We start from the raw sequence: 5,966 nt of genomic DNA, 5'->3' as shown, positions 1-5,966 counted from the left end.
CGATCAAGCACCGAAACTACGGCACCTCCGAGTTCTAGCACACGTTCAACTCGATGACGATCCCCGGACTCTGATCTAGCAAAGTGTCGGGGAAGAGTTCCGTCAGCACGACGGCATGGTGACGATCTTGATGTTCTATCGATGCAGGGCTTCGCCTAAGCACCGCTATAATATTATCGAGGAGTATGGTGGAAGGGGGCACCGCACACGGCTAAGAAAACGATCACGAGGATCAACTTGTGTGTCTAGAGGTGCCCCCCTGCCCCCGTATATAAAGGAGCAAGGGGGGAGGCCGGCCGGCCCTTGGGCGCGCCAAGGAGGAGGTGTCCTCCTCCTAGTAGGAGTAGGACTCCCCTCTTTCCTACTCCTACTAGGAGAGGGAAAGGAAGGGGGAGAGGGAGAACGAAAGGGGGGCGCCGCCCCCCTCTCCTAGTCCAATTCAGACCAGAGGGGGAGGGGGCGTGCGGCCCACCCTGGCCGCCCCTCTCTCTCTCCACTAGGGCCCATAAGGCCCATTACTTCTCCGGGGGGGGGGGGGTCCGGTAACCCTCCGGCACTCCGGTTTTCTCCGAAATCACCCGGAACACTTCCGGTGTCCGAATATAGCCGTCCAATATATCGATCTTTATGTCTCGACTATTTCGAGACTCCTCGTCATGTCCATGATCACATCCGGGACTCCGAACAAACTTTGGTACATCAAAATATATAAACTCATAATGAAACTGTCATCGTAACGTTAAGCGTGCGGACCCTACGGGTTCGAGAACAATGTAGACATGACCGAGACATGTCTCTGGTCAATAACTAATAGCGGAACCTGGATGCTCATATTGGCTCCCACATATTCTTCGAAGATCTTTATCGTCAGACCGCATAACAACATACTTTGTTCCCTTTGTCATCGGTATGTTACTTGCCCGAGATTCGATCGTTGGTATCTCAATACCTAGTTCAATCTCGTTACCGGCAAGTCTCTTTACTCGTTTCGTAATACATCATCTCGCAACTAACTCATTAGTTGCAATGCTTGCAAGGCTTATGTGATGTGCATTACCGAGAGGGCCCAGAGATACCTCTCCAACAATCGGAGTGACAAATCCTAATCTCAAAATACGCCAACCCAACATGTACCTTTGGAGACACCTATAGAGCTCCTTTATAATCACCCAGTTATGTTGTGACGTTTGGTAGCACACAAAGTGTTCCTCTGGCAAATGGGAGTTGCATAATCTCATAGTCATAGGAACATGTATAAGTCATGAAGAAAGCAATAGCAACATACTAAACGATCGGGTGCTAAGCTAATGGAATGGGTCATGTCAATCACATCATTCTCCTAATGATGTGATCCCGTTAATAAAATGACAACACATGTCTATGGTTAGGAAACATAACCATCTTCGATTAACGAGCTAGTCAAGTAGAGGCACACCAGTGACGTTTAGTTTGTCTATGTATTCACACAAGTATTATGTTTCCGGATAATACAATTCTAGCATGAATAATAAACTTTTATCATGATATAAGGAAATAAATAATAACTTTATTATTGCCTCTAGGGCATATTTCCTTCAGTCTCCCACTTGCACTAGAGTCAATAATCTAGATTACACAGTAATGATTCTAACACCCATGGAGCTTTGGTGCTGATCATGTTTTGCTCATGGAAGAGGCTTAGTCAACGGGTCTGCTAAATTCAGATCAGTATGTATCTTGAAAATCTCTATGTCTCCCACCTGGACTACATCCTGGATGGAATTGAAGTGTCTCTTGATGTGCTTGGTTCTCTTGTGAAATCTGGATTCCTTTGCCAAGGCAATTGCACCAGTATTGTCACAAAAGATTTTCATTGGACCCGATGCACTAGGTATGACACCTAGATCGGATATGTACTCCTTCATCCAGACTCCTTCGTTTGCTTCTTCCGAAGCAGCTATGTACTCCGCTTCACATGTAGATCCCGCCACAACGCTTTGTTTAGAACTGCACCAACTGACAGCTCCACCGTTTAATGTAAACACGTATCCGGTTTGCGATTTAGAATCGTCCAGATCAGTGTCAAAGCTTGCATCAATGTAACCATTTATGATGAGCTTTTTGTCACCTCCATATATGAGAAACATATCCTTAGTCCTTTTCAGGTATTTTAGTATGTTCTTGACCACTTTCCAGTGATCCACTCCTGGATTACTTTGGTACCTCCCTGCTAGACTTATAGCAAGACATACATCAGGTCTGGTACACAGCATTGCATACATGATAGAGCCTATGGCTGAAGCATAGGGAACATCTTTCATTTTCTCTCTATCTTCTGCAGTGGTCGGGCATTGAGTCTTACTCAATTTCACACCTTGTAACACAGGCAAGAATCCTTTCTTTGCTTGATCCATTTTGAACTTCTTCAAAACTTTGTCAAGGTATGTGCTTTGTGAAAGTCCAATTAAGCGTCTTGATCTATCTCCATAGATCTTAATGCCCAATATGTAAGCAGCTTCACTGAGGTCTTTCATTGAAAAACTCTTATTCAAGTATCCCTTTATGCTATCCAGAAATTCTATATCATTTCCGATTAGTAATATGTCATCTACATATAATATCAGAAATGCTACAGAGCTCCCACTCACTTTCTTGTAAATACAGGCTTCTCCAAAAGTCTGTACAAACCCAAATGCTTTGATTACACTATCAAAGCATTTATTCCAACTCCGAGAGGCTTGCACCAGTCCATAAATGGATCGCTCGAGCTTGCACACTTTGTTAGCTCCCTTTGGATCGACAAAACCTTCCGGCTGCATCATAGACAACTCTTCTTCCAGAGATCCATTCAGGAATGCAGTTTTGACATCCATCTGCCAAATTTCATAATCATAAAATGCGGCAATTGCTAACATGATTCGGACAGACTTAAGCATCGCTACGGGTGAGAAAGTCTCATCGTAGTCAATCCCTTGAACTTGTCGAAAACCTTTTGTGACAAGTCGAGCTTTGTAGACAGTAACATTACCGTCAACGTTAGTCTTCTTCTTGAAGATCCATTTATTCTCAATTGCTTGCCAATCATTGGGCAAGTCAACCAAAGTCCACACTTTGTTCTCATACATGGATCCCATCTCAGATTTCATGGCTTCAAGCCATTTTGCGGAATCTGGGCTCACCATCGCTTCTTCATAGTTCGTAGGTTCATCATGATCTAGTAGCATGACTTCCAGAACAGGATTACCGTACCACTCTGGTGCAGATCTTACTCTGGTTGATCTACGAGGTTCAGCAGAAACTTGTTCTGAAGTTTCATGATCATCGTCATTAGCTTCCTCACTAATTGGTGTAGGTGTCACAGAAACCGGCTTCTGTGATGTACTACTTTCCAATAAGGGAGCAGGTACAGTTACCTCATCAAGTTCTACTTTCCTCCCACTCACTTCTTTCGAGAGAAACTCCTTCTCTAGAAAGTTACCGAATTTAGCAACAAAAGTCTTGCCTTCGGATCTGTGATAGAAGGTGTATCCAATAGTTTCCTTTGGATATCCTATGAAGACACATTTCTCCGATTTGGGTTCGAGCTTATCAGGTTGAAGCTTTTTCACATAAGCATCACAACCCCAAACTTTAAGAAACGACAACTTTGGTTTCTTGCCAAACCATAGTTCATAAGGTGTCGTCTCAATGGATTTCGATGGTGCCCTATTTAACATGAATGCGGTCGTCTCTAGAGCATAACCCCAAAACGATAGAGGTAAATCAGTAATAGACATCATAGATCGCACCATATCTAGTAAAGTACGATTACGACGTTTGGACACACCATTACGCTGTGGTGTTCCGGTTGGCGTGAGTTGCGAAACTATTCCGCATTGTTTCAAATGTACACCAAACTCGTAACTCAAATATTCTCCTCCACGATCAGATCGTAGAAACTTTATTTTCTTGTTACGATGATTTTCAACTTCACTCTGAAATTCTTTGAACTTTTCAATTGTTTCAGACTTATGTTTCATTAAGTAGATATACCCATATCTGCTTAAGTCATCTGTGAAGGTGAGAAAATAACGATATCCGCCACGAGCCTCAACATTCATTGGACCACATACATCTGTATGTATGATTTCCAACAAATCTGTTGCTCTCTCCATAGTACCGGAGAACGGTGTTTTGGTCATCTTGCCCATAAGGCACGGTCCGCAAGTACCAAGTGATTCATAATCAAGTGGTTCCAAAAGTCCATCAGTATGGAGTTTCTTCATGCGCTTTACACCGATATGACCCAAACGGCAGTGCCACAAATAAGTTGCACTATCATTATCAACTCTGCATCTTTTGGCTTCAACATTATGAATATGTGTGTCACTACTATCGAGATTTAATAAGAATAGACCACTCTTCAAGGGTGCATGACCATAAAAGATATTACTCATATAAATAGAACAACCATTATTCTCTAATTTAAATGAATAACCGTCTCGCATCAAACAAGATCCAGATATAATGTTCATGCTCAACGCTGGCACCAAATAACAATTATTTAGGTCTAATACTAATCTCGAAGGTAGATGTGGAGGTAGCATGCCGACCGCGATCACATCGACTTTGGAACCATTTCCCACGCGCATCGTCACCTCGTCCTTAGCCAATCTTCGCTTAATCCGTAGTCCCTGTTTTGAGTTGCAAATATTAGCAACAGAACCAGTATCAAATACCCAGGTGCTACTACGAGCATTAGTAAGGTACACATCAATAACATGTATGTCACATATACCTTTGTTCACCTTGCCATCCTTCTTATCCGCCAAATACTTGGGGCAGTTCCGCTTCCAGTGACCAGTCTGCTTGCACTAGAAGCACTCAGTTGCAGGCTTAGGTCCAGACTTGGGTTTCTTCTCTTAAGCAGCAACTTGTTTGCTGTTCTTCTTGAAGTTCCCCTTCTTCTTCCCTTTGCCCTTTTTCTTGAAACTAGTGGTCTTGTTGACCATCAACACTTGATGCTCCTTTCTTGATTTCTACCTCCGCAGCTTTCAGCATTGCGAAGAGCTCGGGAATTGTCTTATTCATCCCTTGCATATTATAGTTCATCACGAAGCTCTTGTAGCTAGGTGGAAGTGATTGGAGAATTCTGTCAATGACGCAATCATCTGGAAGATTAACTCCCAATTGAATCAAGTGATTATTATACCCAGACATTTTGAGTATATGCTCACTGACAGAACTGTTCTCCTCCATCTTGCAGCTATAGAACTTATTGGAGACTTCATATCTCTCAATCCGGGCATTTGCTTGAAATATTAACTTCAACTCGTGGAACATCTCATATGCTCCATGACGTTCAAAACGTCGTTGAAGTCCCGATTCTAAGCCGTAAAGCATGGCACACTGAACTATCGAGTAGTCATCAACTTTGCTTTGCCAGACGTTCATAACATCTGGTGTTGCTCCAGCAGCAGGCCTGGCACCCAGCGGTGCTTCCAGGACGTAATTCTTCTGTGCAGCAATGAGGATAATCCTCAAGTTACGGACCCAGTCCGTGTAATTGCTACCATCATCTTTCAACTTTGCTTTCTCAAGGAACACATTAAAATTCAACGGAACAACAACACGGGCCATCTATCTACAATCAAACATAAACAAGCAAGATACTATCAGGTACTAAGTTCATGATAAATTGAAGTTCAATTAATCATATTACTAAAGAACTCCCACTTAGATAGACATCCCTCTAATCCTCTAAGTGATCACGTGATCCAAATCAACTAAACCATGTCTGATCATCACGTGAGATGGAGTAGCTTCATTGGTGAACATCACTATGTTGATCATATCTACTATATGATTCACGCTCGACCTTTCGGTCTCCGTGTTCCGAGGCCATATCTATATATGCTTGGCTCGTCAAGTATAACCTGAGTATTCCGCGTGTGCAACTGTTTTGCACCCGTTGTATTTGAACATAGAGCCTATCACACCCGATCATC

This window comes from Triticum urartu, chromosome 4A, assembly GCF_056163025.1.
Source record: "Triticum urartu cultivar PI428250 chromosome 4A, HENAU_Tu73, whole genome shotgun sequence".
Lineage (NCBI taxonomy): Eukaryota > Viridiplantae > Streptophyta > Magnoliopsida > Poales > Poaceae > Triticum > Triticum urartu.
Note: the sequence above shows the minus strand (reverse complement) of the source record.